Here is a 16,618-nt window from a genome sequence, read left to right as displayed (position 1 = left end):
GCCTGGAGCCTGTTTCCGATTCTGTGTCTCCCTCTCTCTCTGCCCCTTCCCCGTTCATGCTCTGTCTCTTTCTGTCTCAAAAATAAATAAAACGTTAAAAAAAAAAAAGACACAAAGGGAAATTGCTTTAAAAAAAAAAGGAATACAATCTTTTTTTTTTTTAAGGTATCTTTTGGCTTCACTTTTTTTTTTTGTTTTGTTTTGTAGCATTTATTTTTGAGAGACAGAGAGACACAAAGCATGAGGAGAGGAGAGGCAGAGAGAGAGGGAGACACAGAATCCAAAGCAGGCTCCAGGCTCTGAGCTGTCAGCACAGAGCCCGACCTGGGGCTTGAACTAACGAACCACGAGATCATGACCTGAGCCAAAGTCAGACACTTAACCGACTGAGCCACCCAGGTGCCCCTCATTTATTTATTTTTGAGAGGTGGGGAGGGGCAGAGACAGAGGGAGAGAGGATCCCAAGCAGATCCTAGCATGGGGCTCAATTCCACAAACAGTGAGATCATGACCTGCACCAAAATCAAGAGTCGGACTCTTGACTGACTGAGCCACCCAGGAGCACTTAAGATTTTTTTTTAAGTCATCTCTGTATCCATTGTGGGGCTGGAACCCATAACCCTGAGATCAAGAATCACACACTCTCCCCACTGAGCCAGTCAGGCACCCCACATTTTTATTTTAAAGCATAAATACATAACAGACCAGCTTCATAATGAATGGTATTAAAATGTTACAAGTTTGAACTGCTATTTTGTTTGAAATTTTAACTTACCACATTTTTGGTATTTTGCAAATGTATGGGAAACTGATGATTTACCATCATAGACTGCCTGGGTTTGGCTCCCCACTGTCCCATGTATAAGCTGTATGACTTTGGCCAAATTATTTCACCCTTTCTTTTTTTTAAAAAAAAGTTTTTTTTCAACGTTTATTTATTTTTGGGACAGAGAGAGACAGAGCATGAACGGGCGAGGGGCAGAGAGAGAGGGAGACACAGAATCGGAAACAGGCTCCAGGCTCCGAGCCATCAGCCCAGAGCCCGACGCGGGGCTCGAACCCACGGACCGCGAGATCGTGACCTGGCTGAAGTCGGACGCTTAACCGACTGCGCCACCCAGGCGCCCCTATTTCACCCTTTCTAACCTCAATATTTCCTTATAAAATAAGAATGATAAAATATTTGTCTCATGGAATTGTTTTGATGATGATTAAATTTAGTTAACACCGTAAAGTGATTATAACAGTGCCTGGAAGGTAATAGTTGGTATGTAAGCATTTGCTTAGTTAGAATATGTAAGTATCACAGTCCTTCCATGAACACTCAAACATCCATTCAAAAGCAGCAATTAATAGTATTACTTCCTTAGCAGCAATACACAGTTTTGATACTACCAGTATAATAAAAGTTATCCTCAAGCTGCAATAATGAGAAATTTGGCAAGTATATGTCTGTATACAGAATATTACACAAGTAATACTACATGAAAATGCTTGTTGCACAACTCAAGCCAATCCTGGTAAATGTTTCAACAATTACATTTTAAACTTCCAGCTCCTAATAAACTGCCTTCTGGATGTCTCACTGTGGTGCCAAATTCAATATGCTAACTTCCTATCTCTGATAATGGCACCATCACTCTCCCAGTAACCTGGGGTGGAGGGTAGAATCATCGCAGACTCTTCCCTTATCTACTCAGAACCAGTCACCACATGCTAATTCTTCCACTAAAAATGTCTTTCTTGTGCTTTTAATCTTTCCATTCCCATGACTGTCACTCCGATGCACACAGTTGTTTTCTCTTGCTTACATGTGGCAGGACTTCTAACCCATGTCACTCCAGTCTCTCACTTCTGGTCCTCACCTCAGTGCACTGCAATTGGCTTCCACCCCCTACTATTCCTAGAAAGCTAATCTTGCCATGGCCATCAAACATCTGTTATCACTGTCACTGGACACCCATACTCCTTATCTAACTAGACCTCTTGATCAGTTAACATCTCTTGTCAAAATTCCTTCCTCCAGTGTTTTCCAAGGCCCTGCTCACTCCTGATTTTTCTTCCTACTTTTAACTGTGCCTTCTTCTGCATCTCTTCCCCGGGGCTTTTTCTTCTCTTTATCCTTTAAATATTGGTTGTCCTCAGGTCTTTATTCTTGGCTCTTTTGTCTTCTCATTCTTCACGTGCATGATTAGTTTTTACTACTCTCAAATGTCTATGACTCACTGGTTCTCTCTTATACTGAATTCTACCCCAGTGCCTAGCACACAGCACTTTTCCTATACTTGTGTCCCAAGTTCCAGACCAAATCCTAGTTGTGGCATTTACCAGCTGTAAACTTGAGTAAGTTAAGGCACCTGTTCCACACTTTGGACTTTTTTTTTTAATTTTTAACGTTTTACTTATTTTTGAGAGAGAGAGAGAGACAGAGCATGAACGGGGGAGGGGCAGAGAGAGAGGGAGACACAGAATCGGAAGCAGGCTCTGGGCTCTGAGCTGATAGAAGCGGGGCTCGAACTCACGGACTGCGAGATCATGACCTGAGCTGAAGTCCGACGCTTAACTGACTGAGCCACCCAGGCGCCCGACTTTGGACATTTTTATGATGGGTAGAATAGTTAAGACCTACCTCAGAGGGCTGCTGTGAGAGTTACATAAAGTGCTAGATGTAAAACACTAAGAATATTACCTGGCAGATGTAATTACAAAATTTTAGGTGTTGTTATTATTGCCTATCTAACATTTACTAGCCAAACCCTCCCAGTACACCAAATATAACATGTCCCAAAATGAACAAACCCCTATATCAACTTACTCAAACCACATTTTCCTCCTAACTTTTTTGTCTTGGTTAGTGACAACCCCGTGCAAGCAATCACCTAACTCTTCTCCCATTCCAGTAGGGTCACATGTTTAATCTCCATCCTGTCAACCACCCCCACTCACCTCTACGGCCACAGCCCAAGTTCTGGTTTCTCTGTCTCACATTACCCGCTCATTGTCCTTTTGCCCCCGTTGCTACAAGAGTGATTTTTAAAAAATATACATATATATATCCTTTTATTTCCAGGATAAAATGCAAGGCCTTCATGATCTGGTCTTTGCCTTCCTTGCCAGATTCATCTTTCATGGCTCTCTTTTCTTACTTTATCTTCTAAAAGCTGCAAGGACAAAAACCAGAATAACAGTAACAGCTGGCAGTTAGTAAGGAAATGAAAGCTTAAAGAACTTAAATAAAATGCCATCTAGAAAAAAAAAAATGGGGCACCTGGCTGGCTCACTTGGTAGAGAATGTAACTCTTGATCTTGGGGTTGTAAGTTCAAGCCCTGCATTGGGTATAGAGATTATTCTGTAGCAGAGCCAATGTCCAAAGTTAAATCTGCCTCCAAAGTTTGTGTTTAATCACTACAATATGCTGCTGTTCACCTGCAATTGTCTTCCCAAACACAAGTGTCACTTCCCTCTTTGACATCTTTGCACATTTTATTCCCTCCATGAGGAATGCCTCTCCCATTTATCCTATATATTCTATAAAACTAGGCTCAAAATATCCAAGACAGTTTTTTTGCTAGGATTTTGCTTTCTGTGTAAGAATCAGAGAAGAAAAGGACTTAGAAAATCCACTTTTGGGGAAAGAGAACATTGAAAAATGATATTTAAAACTTAAGGCATTTAGGGGCACCTGGATGGCTCAGTTGGTTGAGCGTCCAACTCTTGATTTCAGCTCAGGTCATATCTCAGGGTTATGGGATGGAGCCCCACATCAGGCTCCAAGCTGAGCATGGAGCCTGCTTAAGATTCTCTCTCTCCCTCTCTCTCTCTCACTCTCTCTCTCTCTCCCTCCCCTTCTGCCCCTCCCCCCTGCTCATGCATATTCTCTCTCTAAAATGGTAAATAAATGAATAAATAAATAGCTTTTAAAACTTAAAGCATTTATTTTTTTAAATATTTATTTGTTTTTGAGAGAGAGAAAGTGAGTGAGCACGAGTGTGGGAGGGGCAGAGAGAAAGGGAGACAGAGAATCTAAAGCAGGCTCTGCACTGACAGCAGCAAGCTTGATATGGGGCTCAAACTCACAAACCCTGAGATCATGACCTGAGCTGAACTTGGATGCTTAACTGACTGGGCCACACAGGCGCCCCAAGTTGGTAGAGCATGCAACTAGAAGACATGTGATAAATGTCAATTTCCTTTCAAACATAAAGAAACAGATATTATTCTAAAGATATGGCTCAGGCTTCTTTTCTGTTAAATCTCCCCTAACTTTGTCATTAGACAAAATTTAATATATACCATTTATTTCCAATGTAGCTTTATTAAACTGTATTGTATTTGTTTATTTAATATCTTCCCTAGTTCTTTTCTTAAAAGAAAAGCATCATAAACTATCCCTTCCCTATGTTTTTTGTTCCCTTTATCTCCCTTTCATACAGTGTGTTAAAAAACAAAACAGCAGGCTCAAAATGGAGCCATTAATGCTAAGCCCCACATCACCAACCTGAAACTTAATTACAGTTGCTACTCAGAAATGGAATCTTAAACCAGACAGTCAGAAAATGCCTGATCAGCACTAGTTAGGTAATCTGCCAGATAGGCTCCTACCATCTCCTAAAGGAATTAATTTTGCAATAACCAATACACTTTTTTGCCTAGTAGAACTTTCCCTATTCCCACTCCCTTTTGCCCCTAAAAGTCTTTCATTTTATGGAGTTCCTCTGAGCCCTCATCTATCTGCTAGATTATTATTATCTGTTGCCTGATTTGTATTGATTTTTGTTCAAATAGTCTTTAAAAATTTTAAATATGCCTCGGTTTATCTCATTGTTGCCTGGGGTTTTTCTAATACTTAGCCTTTAAAGCTCTGGTCACAACCTGGTAGTTCATAAACCAAATTAGACTCAGAGGCATGTTTGGTTTGACTTGTAGTTAAAAGTTTTTTCTTAGGGTGACTTAGACAATAAAGTGTCCAGCTCTTGGTTTCGCCTCAGGTCATGATCTCGTGCTTGAGCCCTGTGTTTGGCTCTGCACTGACAGAGCCCAGCTTGCTTGGGATTCTCTCTATCTCCCTCTGCCCCTACCTTGCTCATGCTCTCTCTCAAAATAAATAAAATAAACTTAAAAAAAAGAACATTCTCTCTCTCTTTCCCTCTACCCCTCTCCCCTGTTCACGTGTGCTCTCTCTGTCTCTCTAAAAAAATTTTTTAATAAAAATTAATAAAATAACAATAAAAAACATTTTTCGTAATTATACATCAATATTCAACAATTAGGAGCTTTTGTGTTAAAACGTAGATACCGGATTTTCTGTGAAAACTGAGAGGTTAAGCAGACTTAAGTTCTTGCAAAACCTCAGTTGGCTGAAACTGGGTAGAGGCTGCCCTCCTTGGATGGGCTGGTCTAATGTCACCCCAGCCTGTGTTATTCCTGTCAGAATTTTAGTTTGTGACCTCTGTTGAGAACTAGACCAAGTTCCAAATAGTCCTGAAGTGCTTTCCTAGATCCCAAGGGCCCCACAAATCTCAATCACATTTTAGAACAAAACACTTATCATTTATATCACTCATCTCCAGTTAATCCTTTGTTACTTTAGGGAAACTCTCATTATTATTATTCTGATATTACAGAGGACAGAGATAGAAAGGCTTTGAGGCAAAGCGGAGAGCACCCAGAAAAACCTTACAGGGTGCTAATGGTAATTACTGATCATTCATTCAAGAAATATTTGTTCTGCTCCTGATTTGGAGATTTGCACACTACCAAGACAATATTCCTGCCATAGTGCCATAGTGCACCATAGGCACTTTGCATACATGATCCCCTTTAGTCTTCACAATGATGCTATGAAGTAGACATATCTCATTTCACAAATGAGAACACAGAGGTGGACCGGGCTTCTAGCCTGCATTTGTCTGCCTCTAAATCTTATAGTCCAGTTTTTTTTAAATTACTAGGTGAATCCATTTATATTATCACTGCCATGGTCCAGGATCTACTACTCTGTTTGGAAGATCCAGAAGCTTGACTTTTCATAGTGCAACCTGAGTTGATCAGCCGACAAGGATTAATTCATAGGAGTTAAACTCTCAAGAGACATGTTTTGACCGAAACATCACCTTATTTTTCTACAAGTTACATAGTCGTGTTAGCAAGTCACTGCATTCCCTTTTTTATCTTTTAACACTTGAGTGGCTAAATCATAATTAAAAGCAGCTTAGTAAGCAAGGCATCATTGCAAAAGAAATTAATTAAATGATTTTACTGTCTAGTTTATCCAACTATCCAACTTACTATGCCACATTAGAATCTGACAAGGGACTAGACAGGAACCAGGCCATCCACCTGCTCAGGTGACCTCCACCCTAGATGGTTATGGAAGCACTATGACAAACCCTTATATTTTGGGATTTTCTTTAGACCCCATGTAGACCAATATCTCTCTTTCTCTTATTATTTTTTTCAGGAATAATATAATTGATTAGGCCACAACCTTTTTACATTTATTCAGATTGTGATTAGATTTCTAAGTCTCACTTTTGCTTCTTTTAGACCTGGAATGAATCCTGTCTTGTAAGGGAATTATAACAAATACCTAATCTGATTCATTTTATATTGATACGGTTATTTAGTTCTTATTGTTCTGGGAAGCACTTCATAAGTAGGCTTTATATACAGCCTCAAGTGTCATACTTTTATTTCACTTGTAGATGCTTATGTCTTGTCTTCTTAACAAGATTGTAACCAATTCAGGGCAATGACAATAATAATACTATATTAGAAGAGCTTTCCTATATGTTCCCATGTCATTTGCAAAGCAACATAGCAATAACATTCATGCTTTTCCCCCCGCCTTTTTTTCTTTTACAAAAGGTGAAATCTCGTGTTGAGCGAAGTAAATTGATTTACCGAAGCTTGTAAAATTAGTCAATGCAGGACCAGCTTTTGGTCCCAGGTCTTGCGGTTTCCATTCATCACAATTCCTACTATTTAGGCTGCTTCTGTGTGACCATGCTTGATATTCCCTTCGGTGCCCCAAAGCACACACCGTAGATACTCAACACATAATTACAGAGGTTCATTATTGTAATTAGAAACCAAATGAGTCATAATTCTTACTATATGCATATTAACAATTACCAACTATAATTTACTTCTCAATAGCACACGTGGTTATTATCTGATATTGTTCTAGATTATTGTTTCTCAATGTATGGCCAGTGAAATACCTGGATCAGAATCACTTAGGATGCATGTCAAAACTGCAGATTCCTGGGCTTTTCTCCAATTCTGAATGAGAGAATCTGAGTTCTTGGGCTCGGAGCCCAGAAACATGCATTTTAACAGGCTCCTCATGTGAGCATTAATCACACTGAAGTTTGACAATCACCATCCTAAATAAACATGAGGGATAGAGTGAATGTAAAAGACCAGGTTGTCTTGGTAAGTCAATGTCAACATACAAAAAACAAAAGATGATATATTTCCTTGATTCTAAGATACCCTCAATTGTAAGATACACCATTGATTTAACAATAGCTATTGAAGAAAAGAGCATCAAATTGTTCACAAAATATTTAATTCTAAATCTAGAAATTTTTTAAATATTAAGAAAGTGAATATTAGACATAAGAAAATTCAATAATTGTATTTTTTAAAAATTGCTCTATTGTTATTGCTTTAATTTCTCATACCAACACATATCTCTCTTTTTTTTTTAATTTTTTTTAACGTTTATTTATTTTTGAGACAGAGGGAGACACAGCGTGAACAGGGGAGGGGCAGAGAGAGAGGGAGACACAGAATCTGAAACAGTCTCCAGGCTCTGAGCTGTCAGCACAGAGCCTGACACGGGGCTCGAACTCACAGACTGTGAGATCATGACCTGAGCCGAAGTCAGATGCTTAACCGACTGAGCCACGCAGGCGCCCCCAACACATACCTCTCTTAAGTCTATCCAAACTTAAACACTTGCACTAGAAATCTAGATAACAAGACATACCCATTATAAACACTATATTGGTCAGCATTTATTTTAAGGTATAAGACAAACTAAACACTTTGCATTAAACACTTTATATGAACAAACAAATCATTTAGGTGGGGCCAAATTGTTTAAAATATAATTAGTTTCTTTTAAAGCTATCTTGGGGCGCCTGGGTGGCTCAGTCAGTTGAGCGTCCAACTTTGACTAAGGTCATGATCTCACCATCCATGAGTTCAAGCCCTGCATCGGGCTCTGTGCTGACAGCTCAGAGCCTGGAGCCTGCTTCAAATTCTGTGTCTCTCTCTCTGTCCTTCCCCCACTCATGCTCTGTCTCTCTCTCTCTCAAAAATAAAATTAAAAACATTTAAAAATTAAAAAAAAACAAAGCTAACTTATAATAAACAATTCAAATCCTGAGGAGTCATCACAATTACTAATACAATTTTGCTTAGTTAAATGGATCATATTTTAATCTAATGCTAACTAGCTAAACAGCTCATTTTTAACAATTTTTCAAGTCAAGACATTTTTATATTTTGAAATCAATCTTTCTTTCCCAAGGCCTCTGTTGTAATGTGTGTGCTACATTGTAACAGAGTAACACTGGACTGAAAGTTCAGGGACTCTGTTCTAGCACCAACCTGTGGTAATAATGGAACTGTCTGACCTTGGGTAAGTCACAGGACTTCTTTCAGCCCCAGTTTCCTCATTTGCAAAAAAAAAAAAAAAAAAAAAATTATGTCTGAGGATGCATTAAGCTCCAAAATTATTCAGATTCACAATATTATATGTTGCTCATTGTTACATTGGGCCAAACATATCAAATTAATTAGAGACTAGATGTCTTTGCAAACGTGCAGGGTAATCTTTTTTTTTTTCTCTTATCAATAATGGTATTTTAAATGGTGTATCGAAAACGGGATTTTGAGGTAGAAAGTTGGACATAATCTGAGTAGACTTTGAAAGCTAATTTGGAATTAAGAGAAAAAGAGAGTAGATATTTTAAATTAAGGAAGCAAAATGAGCAAATCATTTGCATAGGTATAATTAGTTCAAATGGTATAGAAAAAGGGTTATTACATTTTAGTAATTGATAAGGCTAGTTACATAGAATGAGGATAGATTAAGAAAAGCTTTGAATGCTAGAGCAACTCATGATATTTAGTGGTTAAGGAAGTGCCTTTAAAGGTTTTCAGTGGTAGATGGAAATAATAAAATCACTGTTTAATCTAGCAATATACACAATGTACTTGAAGGAAAATAAACTGTAGCGAAATCAATTTAGCAGGTTTACTCCAACACGCTCACTGACCTAGGACAGCACCAGCGAGAATGGAAAGCAAGGAGTGGCTAAAATACTGAAGTAAAAGTCAGATCCTGATTTGACTTGAACATGTGGAAATCTATTAAAGGAATACAGATGGGGCGTCTGGGTGGCTCAGTTGGTTAAGTGTCTGACTCTTGATTTCAGCTCAGGTCATGATCTCACAGTTCTTGAGTTCGAGTCTTGCATTAGGCTCTGTGCTGGCAGCAGAGAGCCTTCTTGGGATTCTCTCTCTCCCTCTCTCACTGCCCCTCCCCTGGTCTTTCTCTCTCTCTAAGTAAGTAAAATTTTTAAAAAAATTTAAAAAAAGGAATATTCAGTTACAAGGACATTGATTACAGTGAAGTTCATAAAATAGTTAAACAATCTAAATGTCTGAAAAGCAGGGATTGGTTCAGCCATATAACAGAATATTATTGATTCATTAGAAATGTTGTAGATGAATGTAAATTAATACCTAAAGATGTTCACAAGATAGGTATCTTTAAAGATTTTATTTTTTAAAGTAATCTCTACACCCAGCGTGGAGCTTGAACTCTCAACCCCAAGATCAAGAGTTATATGCTCTACCATCTGACCGAGCCAGGCACTCCAAGTGTTCAAAATATATTGATAACAGTTCACAATATATTGATATCAGTGCAGAGCCCAATGCTGGGCTTGATCTCACAAATCATGAGATCGTGACCTAAGCCGAAATCAAGAGTCAAACACTTAACTGACTGAGCCACCCAGGCACCCCACAGAATGGTCCAATTTTTGTTCACAAAAATATGTATGTGTTCAGACACCTAGAAAGGTTTGAGGAGGATATACATGCAGTGAGGTATCACTAGTGTTCTCTCTAATACTTCATTCCACACAGCATGCTGAAAGGTGGCTTTTCCTTTCTTTATTTGCTCATACGTGTTTGCTAATCTTTTTAACTAGAAAAGCACAATATTTACTTATATTAAACATTTTAAATTTAAAAAGGGGACTTGTTGACTATGAGGAAACTAAATGGAAGTACTTGAGTGTTTTAACCCTAAGTAACAGAGACTGATATGAAAGTGGAGAAATGTGGGAAAGACAAGAACAAAGAAGCATTTTGAGATCAGGATAACAAAATATGGTTTCGACATGACTTTGAAGGTATACATACACACACACACTCCTCAAAGGAGAATATATAGAAAAAATGGCCAAAAGAATAACTTTGGAGCATTGTGGAGTTCTAGGAAAGTAATTAAAAATTGGCTATAGAAGATGAATTTAGAAGCCTTTTACTTTTGCTAAGGTTTATTTATTTTTTTATACTACAGTAACTTTTACTTTTGAATTTTTTAAAATTTAAATCCAAGTTAGTTAACATACAGAGTAATAATGACTTCAGGAATAGAATTTACTGATTCATCACTTACATATAACATGCAGTGCTCACCCCAACAAGTGCCCTCTATAATGCCCATTTAGCCTATCCCCCACCCAACACCCTGCCAGCAACCCTCAGTTTGTTCTCTGTATTTAAGAGTCTCTTATGGTTTGCCTCCCTCTCTGTTTTTATCTTTTTTGCTTCCTTTTCCTTATGGTCATCTGTTTTGTTTTTTAAATTCCACTTATGAGTGAAATCATATATTTGCCTTTCTCTGACTGGCTTATTTTGCTTAGCATAATACACTCTAGTTCCATCCACGTTGTTTCAAATGGCAAGATTTCATTCTTTTTGATTACAGAGTAATATTCTACTGTGTGTGTGTGTGTGTGTGTGTGTGTGTGTGTGTGCGTATGTGTATGGAATATTAATATATTAGTGGAATATAATATCATATATATGTGTATATATATATATATATATATATATATATATATATCCATTTGTCAGTCGGTGGACTTTTGGGCTCTTTCCATACTTTGGCTATTGTCAATAATGCTGTTATAAACATTGGGGTGCATGTGTCCCTTCAAAACAGCACACCTGTATCCCTTGGATAAATACCTAGTAGTGCAATTGCTAGGTCATAGGGTAGTTCTATTTTTAACTTTTTGAGGAACCTCCATACTGTTTTCCAAACTGGCTGCACCAGTTTGCATTCCCACCAGCAGTGCAAAAGAGATCCTCTTTCTCCACATCCTCATCAACATCTGTTGTTGCCTGAGTTGTTAATGTTAGCCATTCTGACAGGTGTGAGGTGCTATCTCACTGTGGTTTTCATTTGCATTTCCCTGATGATGAGTGATGTTGAGCAGTTTTGGAATGTCTTCTTTGGAAAAGTGTCCATTCATCTCTTAGCCCAATTATTCACTGGATTATTTGTTTTTTTGGGTGTTGATTTTGATAAGTTCTTTACAGATTTTGAATACTAACCCTTTCTGTGATATGTCATTTGCAAATATCTTCTCTGATTCTGTCAGTTGCCTTTTAGTTTTGCTGATAGTTTCCTTTGCCATGCATAAGTTTTTTATCTTGATGATGTCTCAATAGTTCCTTTTTGCTTTTGTTTCCCTTGCCTCAGGATACATTTTGAGTAAAAAGTTGCTGTGACCAAGGTGAAAGAGGTTTTTGCCTGCTTTCTCCTCAAGGATTTTGATGGCTTCCTGTCTTACATTGAGGTCTTTCATCCATATTGATTTTATTTTTCTGCATGGTGTAAGAAAGTGGTCCAGGTTCATTTTTCTGTATGTCGCTGTCGCATTTTCCCAACACCATTTGCTGAAGAGACTCTCTTTTTTCCATTGAATATTCTTTCCTGCTTTGTCAAAGATTAGTTGGTCATATGTTTGTGGGTTCATTTCTGTGTTTTCTATTCTGTTCCTTTGATCTATGTGTCTGTTTTTGTGCCAGTACCATACTGTCTTGATGATTACAGCTTTGTAATACAGCTTGAAGTCTGGAATTGTAATGTCTTTGGTTTTCTTTTTCAGGATTGCTTTGTCTATTTGGGGTCTTTTCTGGTTCCATACAAATTTTAGGATTGTTTTTTCTAGCTCTGTAAACAATGCTGGTGTTATTTTGATAGGGATTGCACTAAGGTTTATTTATTTGCCATAAAGGTGGGGAAGAGATGCTTCCCTTAGTGCTAGAATAGCAATTTTCAAACTTCATTGTGAATCAGAATCATCTAGAGGTCTTGTTAAAACACAGTCCTTTGTGTCACTGGACTTTACACACAGAGTTTCTGCTTCTATAGATCTGGGGTAGGACTAGATAACTTTCTTTTCTTTTCTTTTCTTTTCTTTTTTTTTTTTTTTTTTTAACGTTTATTTATTTTTGGGACAGAGAGAGACAGAGCATGAACGGGGGAGGGGCAGAGAGAGAGGGAGACACAGAATCGGAAACAGGCTCCAGGCTCTGAGCCATCAGCCCAGAGCCTGACGCGGGGCTCGAACTCACGCACCGCAAGATCGTGACCTGGCTGAAGTCGGACACTTAACCGACTGCGCCACCCAGGCACCCCTCTTTTCTTTTTTAAGTAAGCTCTACGCCCAATGTGGGGCTCAAACTCATGACTCTAAGATCAAGAGCCACATGCTTCACCAACTGAGCCAGCAAAGGTGCCCCAAGAATTTTCATTTTTAACAAGTTCCCAGGTGATGTTAATACTACTAATCCAAAAACCACACTTGGAGAATAACTGTATTAAAGTTGAGAGATATCTAGCAAACTGGTAGGAGTGTGTTTGAAGAGCTAGGTCCTAAGGCATTATATATGTGAGGCAATAACAAAACCTTAACCATTGTCCTAAGACCAGAAGAGTAGGGATTTTGAGTTGAAGGTGATGGAATATATTCCTTGAATTCATTCCTGATAGACTCTATTTGTACCCAAATTTAGGTCCCACTCTTCAAAATAACTACATAGGTGGGGCACCTGGATGGCTCAGTTGGTTAAGCATCTGACTTCGGCTCAGGTCATGATCTCATGGTTCATGAGTTCAAGCCCATGTCAGGCTCTATGTGGAGCCTGAGCTGTCTCAGAGCCTGGAGCCTACTTGGGTTTCTGTGTCTTCCTCTCTCTCTCTGCTCCCCCCGCCCCCCACTCACGCTCTGTGTGTGTGTCTCTCTCAAAAGTAAACAAACATTAAAAAATTTTAAAAAAAATTACATAAGTAAAATTAAAAAAAGAAATGTTTCAACAATACTTAGCATAGTAGAGGTAAAATAAAGGGAAAACAAGGTCATTTTCCTCCATTCACCATCATACATCTTTAATACCACCAGGACAGACTAGCATCTGGTAAAGCAGCATGGAGTAGAAGCAGCACCTGGTAGAATATCATAGGATTGGATTTGTTTCTGAACAGGTGTGGGACTCCTCATGGGGGCTCTCAGAAATAATTAAATAGGGGATGTACTTTGCAGGAGGCTGGAATTTCTGCATAAGCAGATGAGGGCCAGAGCCAGCGCAATTTGAGTTACATGGAAACTCTTGATTTTAACTCAAAATTTCACCACCATATCTTGAGTAGAAAGCTAAGAGAAAAGAAATAAAGGTATATATGCCAAGCCTGTGCAATCTGCTCTGACCCAATTTTGGTTCAGCTAACAATAAAGAACCTTCAAATTATTTTTAGTAGCACCATCAACAAAATAAAAGCAAGATGGACTAGGCTTAAAAGTCAAATAGTTTATATAAAAACAAAGCAATTCTCTCTGCTCTATCCCTCCACACTTTTGAGTCCTGTTCTTTAGAAGCAGTTCCATACTCCTAGGTATTCTTTAGTTCCTTATCCCAAAATTTCTTTCTGAGTAACATGATTACACTCTTATATCTTCATTAAAAAGTTGTAGATATTGTTTATTGACTTATTTCTATGGAATATGAGGATTTAGGGGAAAAAAACCCCATAGGCTGAGGAATAATTAGAATGATGATACACACTAGTAGTAAGGTGATAAAGACTTAGCAAGGGGGTGGCTACAGAAAAATGAAATAGAAAAGGAGTGTATAATATCAGTAAGACTTGACAGATGAGGTAATAGTAAATAAATCTGGGTAAAAGTCAAAGATAGTACCAACTTTGCTGTTATGGTAGCTAGCTATGATTCAATTTAAAAAAAATTTTAAAGAATAATAATTTTGAGAGTTAGAGATATAGTTTTTGGATTGCTTAAGCTTGAGGTAACAATCAGCCTATGATTTCAATTAGGCTAATATAGCTTAATTCCTCAATTATCTCATATGAAAAGATTTTCCTCATCTGAATTTTTATAAGTTATTGCTTGTACCACTCATTTAGTATGAATTATTAACTGACTTATATTCTCAGTATTTCATGTGAATATATCTTATTTCCCAAAACAGATTTTGCCCTTCCAAAGAGTAAAACCAATGTTTTACACTTGTATCGCCCATATCTCACTCTCTCTGGAACTGTCAATAACTCCATACTAAGTATATTTTTTATAGCATATTGTTCAGATATCCTTTCAAAAATATAAAGGATACAATAAAAACTGTAATCAATATTCTAAGAGATGAATGATCAGGATGTTTCTAAGCAATAAAAAGGAACTACAAAGAATTCTTGGAAGTTAAATATACAACAGCACCAGTAAGTAATGCATTAAAAATAATTAAATGGGTGTCTGGGAGGCTCTGTCGGTTGGGCACCCAATTCTCGGTTTTGGCTCAGGTCATCATCTCCCACTTGATGGGATCGAGCCCTGCGTTGAGCTATGCATTGACAGCGCAGAACCTACTTGAGATTCTCTCTCTACCCCCCACCCTGCCCCTTCCCCTGTCTTGCATACATGTGTGCATGTGGGTGTGCACTCTCTCTTTCTCTCAAAATAAATAAACATTTAAAAAAAAAGAATTGAAAGATAAAGTTGAGAAAATCTCTTAGAAAATAGAACAAATAGGGGCGCCTGGGTGGTGCAGTCGGTTAAGTGTCGGACTTCAACCAGGTCACGATCTCGTGGTCCGTGAGTTCGAGCCCCGCATCAGGCTCTGGGCTGATGGCTCAGAGCCTGGAGCCTGTTTCCGATTCTGTGTCTCCCTCTCTCTCTGACCCTCCCCCGTTCATGCTCTGTCTCTCTCTGTCCCAAAAATAAATAAACATTGAAAAAAAAATTAAAAAAAAAAAAGAAAATAGAATAGATAAAATTAAAGAATAAATAAGAATTATAAAAGAAATGAAAAATTTCCAGAACTGAAGAATATAAGTTTCTACATTCACTGTGTGATCATCAAGTATGCATCCCAATAAATAAAGCAAGACCCACTCAAAACTATATCAAATATTGGGGCACCTGGGTGGCTTAGTTGATTAAGCATCTGACTCTTGATCTCAGCACAGTTCTCCAACTCAGGGTCCTGAGTTCAGGCCCTGCATTGGGCATTAAGCCTACCTAAAAACAAAAACAAAACAAAACAACATCAAATACTGATATGTCAGAACACCAAGAAGAAAGAGACAATCAAATACACTTCAGAGAGGAGAAATAGGTAATACACAAAGGTTCTGGAACATCAGACTACTCTATAATCATTTGGAAGCTGAAAGACAATGATCAATGACTTCAAAAGGAAGAAGTATTTCCTTTAATTTTATATCTAGCCAAACTATAAACGTAAAGGTAGAGTAGACTTCTATCTCTTTTTCAGACATAGGCAGTCCCCAAAAATGTGCTTCCTATGCACTCATTCTCAGGAAGCTAAAAAAGAATATGTTCCACCAGATCCAAGAAAGAGGAAGAAGGAGGTTCAAGGAAGGAATCAACATGGAAATGAGGAGGAGGGAACTCGTAAGACAATAGTGAAGAGAAATCCCAGGATGACATGTGCAGCAGTCCTACAGAACAGTAAGTTTAGATCAGAGTAAGAGAAGTGTTTCAGGAGGGATATACGCAAGATTAAAATGGATCTGGGAGGAAACCTGATATGTGTGACTGTATGGGTAAGTCTGTGGCTGAGCTACTAGTAGGTGAAGAGTTAAGCAAATAAACAAAATGATGAGGTAATTGTTAATTCTGGGAAAAACAAGAACTTAAACCAAAGACACATATAAGCAAAAATGAGTGAGACATTTTTCAGCTTATTGTCTTCTGACATTTCTCCCTAGATCCCACTCCCCACCTCCCTTAGAAAAATAACTATGCACATCTTCACAAACTTAAATAATTACATACAAGCATACATTTTTTACCACTGTTCACTATGTAGTTGCTGACAACATATAGACAAAAAAAATTGGTTCTGTTTCTATTATAAATAAATTATTAAATTATGCATGTGAGCATTTGAAACATATACCAATGAAAACTACCAGAGCAAGTTCAGGCCTATCTATGCAGAGTCTTAAAAAAAAAAACTGGTGAAAGATTATTA

Source organism: Lynx rufus, unplaced genomic scaffold (genome assembly GCF_022079265.1).
Source record: "Lynx rufus isolate CCGP_SWC_20201006 ecotype Redwood Valley unplaced genomic scaffold, mLynRuf1.p SCAF_13, whole genome shotgun sequence".
In the NCBI taxonomy this organism is placed as follows: Eukaryota; Metazoa; Chordata; class Mammalia; order Carnivora; family Felidae; genus Lynx; species Lynx rufus.
This window is presented reverse-complemented; position numbering follows the sequence as displayed.